This window comes from Fukomys damarensis, unplaced genomic scaffold (genome assembly GCF_012274545.1).
Source record: "Fukomys damarensis isolate Sample0158 unplaced genomic scaffold, DMR_v1.0_HiC HiC_scaffold_9, whole genome shotgun sequence".
In the NCBI taxonomy this organism is placed as follows: domain Eukaryota; kingdom Metazoa; phylum Chordata; class Mammalia; order Rodentia; family Bathyergidae; genus Fukomys; species Fukomys damarensis.
Window position 1 is genome coordinate 47,310,050 of NW_022900921.1, and position 14,331 is coordinate 47,324,380.

At 41.5% G+C, this 14,331-nt stretch overlaps 2 long non-coding RNA genes across 3 annotated transcripts; one reads left to right on the forward strand and one right to left on the reverse strand.

Moving 5' to 3' along the window:
• Positions 1–6,267: 6,267 nt before the first annotated feature.
• LOC104867340 lies at positions 6,268–11,702 on the reverse strand. Of its 2 annotated transcripts, XR_002025606.2 has the most exons (3): positions 11,562–11,702; positions 10,892–11,009; positions 6,268–6,365 (listed from the first exon to the last, which is right to left on the reverse strand). It is a non-coding gene; the product is annotated as an uncharacterized LOC104867340 (long non-coding RNA). The 2 variants fall into 2 exon arrangements; XR_004516442.1 differs by lacking the exon at positions 6,268–6,365 and having other exon boundaries at positions 9,374–11,009.
• On the forward strand, positions 8,176–13,317 carry LOC104867347. The gene is made up of 2 exons (XR_781743.3): positions 8,176–8,993; positions 13,118–13,317. It is a non-coding gene; the product is annotated as an uncharacterized LOC104867347 (long non-coding RNA).
• The last annotated feature ends 1,014 nt before the right edge of the window (positions 13,318–14,331 follow it).

A 14,331-nucleotide genomic window follows, 5' to 3' on the forward strand; every position in this document is an offset into this window, starting at 1 on the left:
GCTGGGCCGATGCTCAGTGAATTAGAAAGAATGAAGCCAAGGGTCAGAAAACCTCTGTCTCGTCTCCTAGGATTGGTGTGGCTCTGGGGAAGCCACTTAATTTGCACCTTACTCTCACGGTTATTAAATGAGGCTAAGCATCTTTGCTTCACTCATCACTCAAGATTATTTTGGAAATTAATAAGAAGGCAGAATTGCAATTGTTTGGATTCACATTATGATTGGAGGGAATTCTTAGCAGTGTTCAAATTATTGCCACTGACAGAGACTGTCAAAGATCTGTGGATACCATTTCTTGCCCAAGGGTGCCTGAAGCACAGCCCACTTTTGGCTTACCAAGCCCTATTGACTGGGCCTGGGCCTGGGTCAAAACAGCAGAAAGGAATGTGTTTTCCTAACTTGCATGGAGGCACCACCAACAACAACAGTGTGTGATGGCAACAGTGTGTGCAAAGTGTGTAAGAGCAGTTCTTGACATCCTGCCTTCAGTCCACTTCCATGCTTTGTAAGTGCTTATCCCCCTCTTGCTTTGATTGCACTCTGCGTTTCCTGAAACACCCGAGCAACAACCATATCTTGGTCAAGGGACAGGAAAAAGCTCACCTTTTCAGCTCTTATAAACACAGACTTAATTTCTAGTTCACAAGAATGTACAAGCACATCACATGAAAAGTGTTCACTAATGCAAGGATAGCTTGTTCCATGGGTGGACCACGTTCCTTAGAAATATTCTTTATCAAATCACCTTGCAAAGAGGTGGATGGGGCCCATGTGAGACCACACAGGATCCAGCCAGCTATGAGCGTGCAAGGATAGCTTGTTCCATGGGTGGACCACGTTCCTTAGAAATATTCTTTATCAAATCACCTTTATCATCCACCTGCAAAGAGGTGGATGGGGCCCATGTGAGACCACACAGGATCCAGCCAGCTATGAGCCAGAATGATCTTTCACGTGTTCAAAGTTTCTCCCAAACTAAATAACAATTCAAACATCACTAATTTTGCCCCTGCCCGTCTTATGATCTCTCCAGCACTGACAAATACTGAAATAGATAGAATTGTTGGTTCTGTTTACTTCCTTATTTTCCATTCTCCCTCCTAAGGGACCTTCAGCAAGTCTCAAACCTCAGTTTTCTCATGTCTCCCATAGAGATACAAGCTCCCTCCGCATCATTAGGAGACAATGGAACAGGCAAAGAAACCGAGGAAGGCAGTGACAGGCTACAGTCCCCAAGAATGCCTGCATCCCCCAATTCTGCCATGAAAAGTCCCCGAGGGATAGGGTGTCCAGGAGCAAGTGACAGGAAAAAATTTTATGTCTCTAAACACTATGAGCTTAGGACTGTGTCCAGGCCCCAAACCCAGTGTCAGGCTAACTCAATTCCAGGTAGAAAAAAAAAAATTCCAGGTAGAGGAGTGGACAAGAGAGAGGAGGATGTCTGTGGGTGACCCGGGGAAATAGAGCCAGCACTTCCCCGCCTGACCTGCATCAGCCATGGAGAGAAGGTGTGGCCAGTGTGCATGGATGTGATGGTGTGTGGCCAGATGTCAGGAGGGAAAGGTAGACCAAGAGTCTCATGACCCCTTCCATGGCCAGGGGAGAAGAGAGCAGGACATGGAAAAGCAGAACCACAGTCACACTTTCAACTGCAGAGCCACTGCCCACTGAGACACACAAGCAGGATGTTCTTCCTGGAGGTTATGACCCCAGCAGAAAAGATGGAGCTGAGGTTGGTCCCAGCATCTGACACATGCTGGTTACCCAGGACCCAGCAATGAATGTGACCATAACAGTCTGAGACCAGGATGCATCTCAAATAAAAGACTGGAAAGAGCTCTGCCCTCTGGAGGGACACAAGCAAGGGTGAGTGTCAGGGCCGTGCTGGTTGTTCTTCCCTGTCAAAGCTCCCTCCCTACTCCAGGTTTGGACCCCTGAGGGGCTACTGTTTTCCATTTTGGGGGCTTTCTGGACAAATCTTGTAAGGGCAGGAAGGGATGACAATAATGAAAGATAAAATCAAGTCCTGCAATTGTCTTTAAGAATGTGAAAGACAGAAACAGAAGAGGGCTCTTGGCTGATACTGATGTTGGAGAAGATAACTTATTGTTTCCACTGCCTTCGTCTTAGAAGAGTGAATGACTTCTTAGCTCTGCATTGCAAATAAAATCAACACTTCTCTCTTGAAGTTAACACTTGGATTAATCCAGTATCTACTTGTCTCTGTGTTAGGGTAATCATGACAACTGAGTAAAATATTTATCAATAGAAACTTGAATCCAAATACACTGAAAAATTCACTGAGCATATTTCTGAAGCAGCAGGAGTGAAGCAGAAGACCCACAGTGAAAGGTAGCAGCCTCCTGCATTATATATTCAGGAGAGGAAGTTGGCAAACTCGATTTAAGGGCAGAAATAGGGAGTAAGAATTCACATTGACAGAGGCAGCAATGTGTGTTTCTGTGAACCTCTTTATAGACCCTAAGGTGGCAATATACTTGTCCTGTCAGCAGGGAGAGAGTGGGGTTGAAGGGGGAGGGAGAGAGAGAGAGAGACAGAGAGAGACAGAGAGAGAGAGAGAGAGAGAGAGAAATGAAGGAGAACTGGAAAGTATATGCTATTTCTACAGGTATACAAGTATGCCAATTGACTATTGATTAGACAACTAAAGATGATTTCTAAAGCCCAGTTGGCCACAAATTATTGATTTTCTTATCCTGTACTTAGGAAAACTGTCCTTTAAGTGGAAAATCATATTAACAGTAATAATAATAAAAACAATTAGCATCATTCCAAAAGCTGATATCTCAATTTTGTCTTCACATATTTCCTTGGCCTTATTATAGTCAAATTTCTTCAAAATGGATCTGTAATGGTTTCACCTTTTTCATCTAGCATGGCTAACAGCAGTGTAGCCAAGGTGTCACAGGCTCTCCATTCTCCTCCCCATAAGAATAAAGATGGAAGAGAAAAGCAGATGACTAGGCAGACACTGCCGGAAACCCCTGGTCTTTAGGATCCACCTTTGTCTTTGCTTCTCACTAGAGGAAAGCTGGCAATTTTGCTGGAGAAGTGCAAGATTGGTGGTCCGAGGGGTCAAATCAGAGACTGTCCATGCTCAGGAGAAGCAGCTGTGCAGGTCCTGCCTGATGGTGACCAAACTCAAAACTCCTCAGACTCTAGCCCTACCCACCTCCCCTTTTGCTGCTTCCTCCAATCAGAAGCCGCACGGCCAGCCGGGCCCTAAGCCAGGGCAGGAACCAGGTAGATCCTCAGGCCATCCTCAGCTTGGTAGGGATATAGCTTTTCCTCAGAGCAATAGGAAAGGAAAGGCAGGCGCTGGTCTCGTATTCCAGCGCTGCTGTGACTCATGCTCTGTACATGATTATCAACCATGGGACTGATTAGGAAGAATCACTGGGACCCTTCCTTGGAATCTAGCTGGGGCTTTGGTTCCTCCTTGAATACCAAAATCAGAGGATGCTGGAATCCCTTCTAGAAAATGGCATTCTGTGTGCATAGAATCTGTTCTTATTATTCTGGTTACTTATTTTTGTTTCCTTAATTTTTGCTTTGAATTTGGATCCTGACAGCATATTCAAGATTTTTATTCATATCTCCAAACCAAACATCTGAATGGCAGAGACACTGAAAACTCTCAGAAAGTGGAAAAAAGGGAGCAGAGTCAGGTGCTATTTCACAAGCAGCAAAGCCCAGGGCCTGGACACTGAGTCTGAGAGGCTGCACTCCTTACCAGATCACCAGCTGAAGATCAGACATCTGCTGCCCTGAGAAAGAATTCTGCTCTGGCCAAATGATTGGTACAAAGACAATAGTCAAAGAGGTAAAAACTCCGTCATCTCTGATTGGAAGTCAATAATTTAATGCATCCAGTTACTCTAATCTCATAAGAAAGCCCCACCAGGGACCTATAGGCTGAATATCTGAGCAGCAAAAATACTAATTCTTAAAACCGTAAGCAATCAGAAAGAAAAGATGCCTTCCCCAAGTTACCACCTGTTTCTCTATGAGGGGAAATTTGTCAATACTGACCTGAGGTGGAAACGACTGTTGGATTCTGCTTATGTCAGGAAAGTACTTTACAGAAGCAGGTTAAAACAAGTTCCACAAGCCTAGGTCAAATTTCCTTTATGTGCAAGGAGCCAGGCTTACATCCTTTACTTTGTTAAACCAGAAGCCTCCCATTTCTAGGCAGTGAGAATCCCTGAGTAAAGGAAAGTTTAATTCCAGTTGAAAATCACAGTTCAAACACCTGACTGCTCCCTTCAGTCAGCAGGTCTGTGTTGATCACATACTATCTACTAGTCATGATAGACAAAATTCTCTGCCCTCCATGAGCAAAAGATGTTGGTTGACTAATATGATAAAAATGTCCCCATGCCCTACTGTCCCCTCAAGGGGAAGTCTGCTATCAAGACAACTCAATTTCTTCTTCTGTGCAGTGTTAATTTCCAAGTTCACCTTCCCATCCAAGGCCACTTCCACATGGTGAGAAAATGGCAGCAGTGACATAGTCTTCTCTTTCTGACACAGTGAACCAGTGGCAATGCCAGTGTTACAGCTGGAGCCAGGGCAGGCGGCACACCCTGAACCAAGTCCAGGAATGGGGCACACAGGTGAGAGGTGGGGACCCTGAGCAAACACACAGGTACCCACTGATGCAGAAGCTCACCCACCTGGGAGTCCCATGCAAGACCTGCCTGTCCCAAGGGCCACACCCACAGGAGCCTGCAGGGCTTTGCAGATTCAGGGGAGCTAGCAGCCAGCCTGTCCACTCCCCGAGAGGTGAAACGCATGCCTGTGTCCGCTCGGCTCCCTTTTTCTCTTTCATTTTTCATCTGTCTTTATCAGTGGACGTCTGGAAAACCTAATTGTTGTTATTTCCATCTTGAACAGGCTAATAGGTATCAGAGAAGGGAATGCTTCATGGATTTTGTTTTTTGTTTTGGCTTTTTTTTTTTTTTTGCTTCCTACTGAATTACACAAATAATAACAACAACAATAACATAAAAGCCTGCATAGATAAAGAAACTGTAACTCGCTCTTTTGCCTTAATGAAATTTGCTCTCATTAAAACAGAACACTCCTCAGAGCCCCTCAATGACTTCGGTGTGCAGCATTCGCCATTCACCGGCACGAATGAGTTCCCTGCTTTAGAGCAGGGAAGGCTGCTATTTTAAAGATGAAAAAATTTCAGCTTCCGGATGGCTGCTTTCATGTAACACAGCTTCAAATGAATTTATGAACTGTTCTATAATGTTTTCTGCATACACCAAATGGCAGACTTTAGGCAGAAACCCAATATATGTTTAGTTAGTATATAATAAACACAATATTTACATGGGCTATGCACTGTGTTAAGAATCAAGAGCAGTTGCTCTATAAACTGTTATCAAATTCTCTAACGTAGAGCCCTAAACCAAGTGGTCCAGCAAGATTCCAGAAAAATTCTTGCAAGGAGAACCTGACCTCCTCCCAGTATACACACACATGCACAGGCACACACACGTGTGTACATTTGCTGGCACTTGCATGCTAATGCGCAAATCTAAGTTTCCGTCATTGTAATAAAATGTCTTTAATCAAAAATTTGATGACAATCTCATTTTCCTTAGTTGCTAGGATGATAATGTAGCTAAGATACTGTTTTTAATTTTAAAGATGTCTCTGATTTTGAAGGATGTTCCAAGAACAATGAAAGGAAGAAAGACAAGAAGAGAAGAAAAGAAAGAAAGAAAGAAAGAAAGAAAGAAAGTGAAAGAAAGAAAGAAAGAAAGAAAGAAAGAAAGAAAGAAAGAAAGAAAGAAAGAAAGAAAGAAAGAAAGAAAGAAAGAAAGAAAGAAAGAATTTTAATCCCAGTAGATAGAGAAGCCAGTTCGTTTCTTAAGCAATAAACAACTAGAGGGCAGGGACGCTGAACAAGCTCGCAAAGCCAAAATTTTCCTCTTTGAAAAACCCACTAGTTAGGCATAGTAACAGTTCAGTTGATATTTTCACAGTACAAACACGATAGTGGAAATTAAGTTGCCCCAGCAAATTCAGTTTAGTGGAAATTTGTTATGAATAAAATGCTGCTGGTGGGCCTAGAACATTGAATTTACCCACCAAATAATATCTCAGAAATACCACTTCAGAAGAAATCAGCTCTAAATAATTGATAAATTTGGTTTGTTTGGAACCCTTTTGACCTCTGTAATAGAAAGTAAAAACACATTTCAGTTATTAAAGTCACATATATTTCCTCTGCTAGCAGAGCTTTTAATTTTAAGCTGGACTCTGTAGAGGCCATTTGATAAAGCCTCCAGAAATTTTTCAACTGCTGCTGTTGGATTTGGGTCAGCCTCCTATGGGAAAATAGAAAAAGATAAATTTGTTGCTTTTCATAGCACACAAGAAAACTTCAGAGATTTTAAACATTAAGATGCATTAGAAGCAGAAGAATTTCCCCCATACTCGCTTCTGTCTCCCTTTCACTTTCAATCTATCTTCTCTCTTTCTCTTTCCATTTTCTTTCAAAACAAGGTTTAAATACTCATATTGTTAAAATAAAGAAATAGAAAGTCAGACTATCCCATTAATTAATATGACATTTCTTTTTAGATAAGACCAAGTCTCTTATCTGCTGCATTTAGAATAATATTTCTGAAGTTTCATAGAGAATATAACGACACTATTTAAAATGTTTTCTTTCTTAACCCTTTTCCAAATACACTTTTTAAATAAACAGTTGTATTGGCTTTCTTCCACAATAAAAGCATAACCTAGTGCACGTTACCCCACACATATGCAATCCAAAGTTTTATATTATATAGTGTTATTTTCAATATCATAAAAATATATTTTAAAAATGCAACCTCGTGAATCATTTGTGCAGTAAAAATGAAAGGAAAAGATTCATCTGCATTGCTATAATTACCTGAAATACATGCTTGAAGCCATAGCTCAAGCAAGAAGCATTTTCTAAGCACATCATAAATGCTGTGTCTTCAAAGTACACGTTGAAATTATGTTCCCACCATCCGCGGGTTCCTACCCAGCCTGCCTTGCTCTTGGAGTTGCTTTATGCTCTGTGAGCTCAGAAGGCACAGGATTATATGTGATCTTTATCAAGTTCCTCAGGAATCCAATTCACCCTTTGTACCCAGTAGATGATTAAAAGTACTCATTGTTAGAAAACCTTATTTTGACTCAAACATCAGAAACAAGTAGTGGTGCTGAGAGAAGTCCCACCCCATTAACCCATGGCCTATTGGAAAAAAATAGTGTGCCCTGAATTCTCAATTCTGTTCTCCAAAGCCCTTCTACTAAGGACCCCACATAGCAAGTGTCTTTGTGCCCACAGGTATCATGCCCCCAAGAGGCTCTGTCTCCTCCATCAGCCTTCTCCAGGTTATACCCAGGCCAAGCCTGCCCTTTTCCGGGAGCCTTTCACTACTCAGGTGCCAGGCAGCGTGTGCCAACTACAGTGGCTGGCTTCTTGGGGATTCTGGGTCAAGACTTGAGTATGAAGTCCTCAAGACATAGATGGGAAAGCTTTCTTATCTTGCCCTGCTGAAGCACAACAATAATTGACAACGACCTAAGTCTTTTGCCTGATCCTGAAACCTCCTGATGAAAACAAACCTGCATGCTGGACTGAAATGATCAAAAAATATATACACATGTCAGTAGGAGATGTAACTTTTTTGTCTCACAAGTGAACCTAATACAGGTGGTGGGTCAGAGAGGGGAGCTGAGAAATGACTGGAGGTGTTAGCATGAGGCCTTGTCTCAGAGTGCTAAGGCAGGAGAGTCCATGAAGAACTCAGCAGTGCAGCTATCCCTGACCCCTCTCCTGCACAAGCCAAGATCATGTTCACCTTCAACATCAGCGAAAAGCTTTCTCCACAAATATTTATATTCTTATATTTAGGCGCCAAATGACTGAAACTGCACAGCCCAATCTGCACCACAAAGAGGACTCTAAAAAAGTAGTGTCCACACCAAATCATGTGGCTAATACAAAAATAGCAAAAGGATAGGGGATAGGACCAGGGATTTAGCTCAGTGGTTCTGTTGCCTGCCTCACAAGCTCAAGGTCCCGAGTTCAATCCCTGGTACCGAAAAAAAAAAAATAGAAATAAAGGAAATAATCATCAGGAGGCTATGAGATGTTTAGTGCCCTTTGTGTTTTGTGAGAGTGAAACAGCTAGTGCAGAGAACAGTAAGGCGGTTCCTCAAAAATTAAACATAGAATCACAATGCCATCCAACAATCCTGCTCCCAGCTATAGCCAAAACATGAAGCAGGGTCTCCAAAAGGGCCTGCACACCTATGCTTCTAGCAGTACTACTCACAAGTCAAGAGGTAAAAGCATCCCACTGTCCAGCAGGAGCTGAATGAATATTTCAAATGTGGGGTACAAGCACAATGGAACATCTCTCATCTGGAAGACGAAGGAAATTCTAGCGAGTGCCACATGTGGCTGAACCTTTAAGACATTATACTAAGTGAAAGAAGCCGGATACAAAAGGAGCACTATTGCAAGGTTCCATTTATAACCCTCAAGGAGAAAGAAAATGGAATGGTGTCTCAGGGGCTTGGGGAGGGGAACAGAGAGTTAATGCTTAATGAACACGGCTTCCACCGGAAGATGAAGCAGTTCACAGCTGGATGGGATGATGGTCACACAACAGTGTGCATGTGCACTGTGAACCTCGTGGCTGCACTCTTAAAAACAGTTGAGCTGTGCATTTTCTGTTGTAAATACTTCACCATAATCGGAATTTAAAGTAGGACGCATGTTCTTTCTCACTAGGCACTCCTGATAAAAGCCAGTAAACCAATTAACAGCAGATCGCTCTCTTCAAGCCAGGAGAAGTGTGCCCAAAACGATGGATCCTACTGAATGCTCTGATGCTCTTCTGTTTTCGGTTGCCTCTGGGCCACTGCCTGTGTTTCCAGACCCTGCCTCATGAGCACTGCTGGTCCTTGTAAGTCTGCTTATGTTTTGCATACTTTCTTTCATTCTCAGTTTACTAAAAATTACTATTAAGCCTGAATCATTTATTCCCTTAAATTCACTGATCAAATTTTTCTCTTTAAGGACAGTAGTATTCTTTGGTTTCAAATAATTTTTTTTTATTACAAAGATTTTTAGGCTGCTCATGGTCTAGTTTCTTATATCAGAAGTAAGCTCTAGGTTTAATATAGTTGAAGTACTTTCGATTAAGCTTTTTAACAAGTTACACCTCTCCACCTACTGTGCCCTAGGACTTTCAATGAATCCTAAGTATTTTGTCACAAGAATATTTTTCTCACTTTGTGTCCTTCATTCTTATGTCTATGACTGTCAGGGCATGCCTATTATAACCTTATTTTTCTCAGCATGAATTCACAGATAATTAGGATTTCTGTCACCTAAGACCAGATCAAACCTCTTGGACAGAGTGAAACCGTACACAGGACTCCATGCACTTGTTTTTAAAAGAATTTTAAAGGGATACAACTAGTTTGATCTTATTTCTCACTTTTCTCAATGGATATCCATTATTTCTGCCCTAAGTGAGGCCCATTTGAATTAAAATATTCTTCACATGAAATATTTCTTTGGTAATTGAGCCAGCAATACTATCCATAAATATGGTCATTGCCATGAGAGTGTTTGTTGTATAAATAATTTCTCCATTTCCTTAATTTTCTGATGCTAATTCTGGCAAAGGTCAAATTTAAAGGACAATTTCAGCCAACCTTCACAGCTCTTCTAAACAAACCCACCTTTGACCAGCACCCTGGAGCCTAGTTACATGCCTGAAATCTGCTCACTGATCATTTGACCCTCAGTCCTACTTATATTACATCCATCACTCATTCAATAACTCCTTTTTCTTCAAAAGATTTTTTCCTGTGATCATGAACTTCTGGTTAGGAAACCTGAGTCCATGTGGAGAGTTGTTACTCTGTCATACTTAGTTTAGTAAAAAAGGGATGTTGCTCTTTCACATTTCTTTATTCACATCTCTTTATGATTACCAAAAGCAACCCAAAAAAGACAATATGGAGCAAGCCTTTTATGCTCAAAAATACAATGGGAGAGCTTGGTTCAGTCTAAAAAGATGCCATTTTACTAATTTCAAATTGCATTTGCTATTTCTATGCTACTTTAATCTGCATATCCTACTTCTAGAATAAAAAAGGAAAAAAAATATGTGACAAATGTATCCCCTTCCTTTGCAAACCCAGATTGAGTGCTGGCAGATACAGCCTACATGCATGGCTGGCCAGGCTTCTTGGTTAATATAAAACCCTCAGTACTTCACCTGGGCATCTCCTGTTCTATTTTCAACCAAGGTCTAGTGAATGTCTAACTTCCTATTGGACGTTTCACTTGAAATGGTTAACATTTCCTCCCTAGACGTGCCCCAAGCTGTGCTTATACGCCCCAAGGAGTACAGAGGTCTCCCTAACAGTGGCCCCTGATTCTGCCCTTCCTGCCTGGAGCCATCTTGGATTTTTGGTTCACCTCCAGGACTCCTGATCCTCTCCCATTCACCCTGCACTGACTGCCTTCTGAGGGCCAGGTTCTTTTTGTCTCTAGAGTTTCCAAAACCTTTCCCTCTGTCATTCTAGTTCCAATTCCCATTGTCTGTGACTAGGGTTAAACTCAACCATTGCCTTTTCTGCCCCCGACCCTCACCACACATCCTGGCAGACATCAGGCCTGCTACTGTCTTAGAAAGGTCTCCTTCATTAAATTACGCTCCTGCTCAGAGGCACTTGTAGGTTTATACTCTACTGGCTCACTCTACTGGCCTGTTTATGTATTTGCTAGATAGAGTAAGTATTAAGCACCTCGTGTACCTAGCAAGACTGCCCACACATGGCCTCCTACCTTTCTGACCAATTCCCATCCCTGGCCAGTGCATGATATGGGCTCAATAGAGAACGAAGCCTGATTGATTCCTGCTTCACACCATCACCTGAGCTCTCCAATCTTCTCTTCATCTTTCCTGCAAACCAAATTATTTCTATATTTGAAATTTTTCCTAATTCTAAATTTTACTGATATCACACTTTCTCATAAAACACCTAGCTGGACTCAATCCATTTCTCTTTCCTATCTAGGACTGCTTCTCACCAGCCACTGTATGAGCTCCTGCAGATGGGGGCCACCCAACATTCTTCTCTATGTCTTTTGAGGGGACACAAGACTGCTTTCGTATAGAAGAAAGTTGGTTCATTTCTTAGTTCCCTTCCATCCACCCTCCAATAGGCGTTATGAGACAACCTAGGGAGTTATTTGTGACTATATTTGCTCTAGCTACTTCAAGAAAAGCAAGGGCAAACTAATGGTTTTAATGAATATTGAATAAGAACTAAAAGTTTTCAGGAGACAGAGTGCAGCTGGGGGACCACTACAGAAAGCCACTTGGCGAGAGATGGGACACATTTTTACAGAGTCCAACACCCTCCCAGGTAAAGGGACATTTTGGTGGGTAATCATATCCCATATGAAAATACATTTGGGGGGCTTTTGAACTAAGGTCCTTCTGATTACTTACCCATTCAAAATCAGATGTCTCTATAAATGTTTGAATTAATAGGATGGGTGGAGTTGTTTAAAATGTTTCCATAACTGAGATCTTGGCCAGGGCTCCCCAGATGATTTGCATATACAGACTCTGTCAATGTGTTTCTGGAGAGTCTGGTAAAAAATACAGGAATGAAAGTCAGAAATTACATTTCCTGCTTGGCTTAAATGAGGGGAGACTTGAAGAGTGGGAGCTGCCTTCACCCTTGGCCAGGCAACAACTGTATCAGAGTGTTCTGTTTTGTTCTGGCTGGATGGTGTCTACTTATCAAAAGCAGGAAATTGCATTTTAACTTGGATCTGTAGGATGCTGGGGAGGGACTGATCTGGTTAGGAGGATAGAGGTGGGAGGATTAGGGCAGAGAACAGCTAGTACTGGGCCATCATTGGATCTGCAGCCATTGGGAGATTGGCAGAGACCAATACTGCATTTAAAAAAAAGAAGAAGAAGCGGGAGAGGAAAAAGACCTGGATGGAAGATTCGAAAATACTTGCCTTGTCCAGATGTGAAGAACTTGCACAGGTGTTTTCTGGATCTGGAAGGGACACTGCGCATGCAAAACTCAGACTAGAGAGCTGTGCTAACCAGCTATGCCACAACACAAGTGCTCATCCAGTTAAAGGCCTGAAGAAGAGACAGGCTCAAAGTCATCTGATGCCAGAGGATAGGCATCATTGATATTGAGACAGGAATATTTACACACCATGAAAGAGCTTGGAGGAAGTGAAGGAAAGGCATGTTTTGTGAGCAGTCTTTTGTTTATGCTCAGTTTGTAATGAATGTAGTAAGAGATCTGAGGACTAATTTTAGCTAATGAAAAGACAATGAGACCTATTAGGGAGTTTTAATATACAGGAATATGAAAGCCAAATCACATTTATTCACTCCTCTGTAAACAAAAGCAAATAAATACTAATTGGACATTTAGCAATTAAAATTTGATCTAATAGCATGCATAGAACTAGATGATTCTTACCTTTTAAATAGGTGCTCAGAAAGCTTGGATTCACTCATTTTCCAAATAAAAGATATGTGGTGTACATGTGTGTGTGTGTGTGTGTGTGTGTGTGTGTGTGTGTTTCAAAGAAAAGGAAAAAAAAAGCAAGGAAAGACAGGATTTAAATATAAAACACAGCACACACAGGAAAATGCAGAGTTTATTAGAAAGCAAAGTGATAGGAGAGAATTTCACTAACATTGCATCTTAAAGTCTAAGCTGGAAGTTTGTCTTCTTTAGTTGCTTGTAAATTCCTGTAACTCAAGTCATATTACAAATATTATTTAGACAAGATAAATAATAAGTGAAATACTCAAAAAACACTACTATATTTTCCTAAATCTCCATTGCCTTTTTTTCCCTTCACCTTAGTTCAACAGTCTTTCTGTAAGGAAAACAGTTTTTTTTTCAATTTTACTGTAAATATTAGTCCTTCAATAATAACAGTAAAAGACTGCAATTCAGAAAATCAATTCGATTAAAGGTTTACTTTTTTTTTTTTTACAAAGTCCTTTTTTTTTTTTTTCAGAATGATGCCTACAGACTTAGAACCAGACATTCACTAAGGAGACTTTTCACAGCATTCTTCATATAAAACTACAGGCAGAGGACTTCAGAAAGGTGAATTCAAAAGGAAAAGAAGGACAAGTTTACCAAATGTAAAGAAGTCAGAGCTATTATCGAAAATCTTAATGCTCATAGATCTATTTAATTAAAATATTAAAAGAATCAGCCTCCCCTTTTTAATGGTAATATTTAAAGGAAGAGTTTTGCATAAGAAAGGCCTAAGCTTTATTTTTTTTTTTTCTTTACTTACATCCCAAGCAGGGCTGGTTAAAACATAGTTAACGTACCAGCTGCAATTAGCCAACTGTCAAAGGCTCCGCTCCCAACAGTCGATCAGCTTCATTTAACTAATTTGAGAAGTGGAAGTTTGATTTTCTTTTTTTCCAGGAAGGTAGCTTGTTTCCTTATTTCCTGTCAAGGGAGCCAGGTTCTGTGACCTATGGTGAAAAGGGCTCTTTGTAATTAAGACAGGGAGTCTCCAACTCAACAGTTCTCACAGTAGGAGGGAAATTTAAAAAAAAAAAATTTTTTTTTGAGGGAAAAAAAAGAGGAGGAGGAGGAGGAGGAAGCCAGACACCACCGCGTCGCCGCAGGCAGCAAGGGGAGCGCAGCCAATGGGGGGCCGCGCCGCCGGGCCGGGCGAAGCCATTGGCTGAGCTCTGCTCTGGAGGCCGCGTCTATTAAGACCTCGCCTGGACCACGCGGGGCGGGGCTCCTTGCGTAGCCAGGCCGGGCACAGGCTACCAGAAACCGATCAACCGTGTTATATCAATAACATTCCCACACCAGGTTGTGTAAATTGATCTTTTACAATTTCTCTCGGTGACAGTCTCTGTAACCAACAAGATAAATCATTCCTCCCGTGGCTTTTTTATTGATTGCTGAGACCTGTATAAAAATTACACAACTCAAGCCGCGAAAGGAACATCCTCATAAAAGAAGACTTTTATTTACAATCAAAATATGTTCTGACCCAGATCAAGCGCAGATTTAGTGGCGCAGAACTACAAGAACACGTAAATTGTTGGACTCTGAGGAAAGTAAAAATTAGAAACACATCTTCCCACATTTCCACCATCCCAAACTTAGACAATCTTCATCCCGCATCTCAAATCGAGGACGCTGCTTTGTTTTCCGTCAAAAAAGCAAAGGTTTGGGCCGGGGATTTAGCTCAGA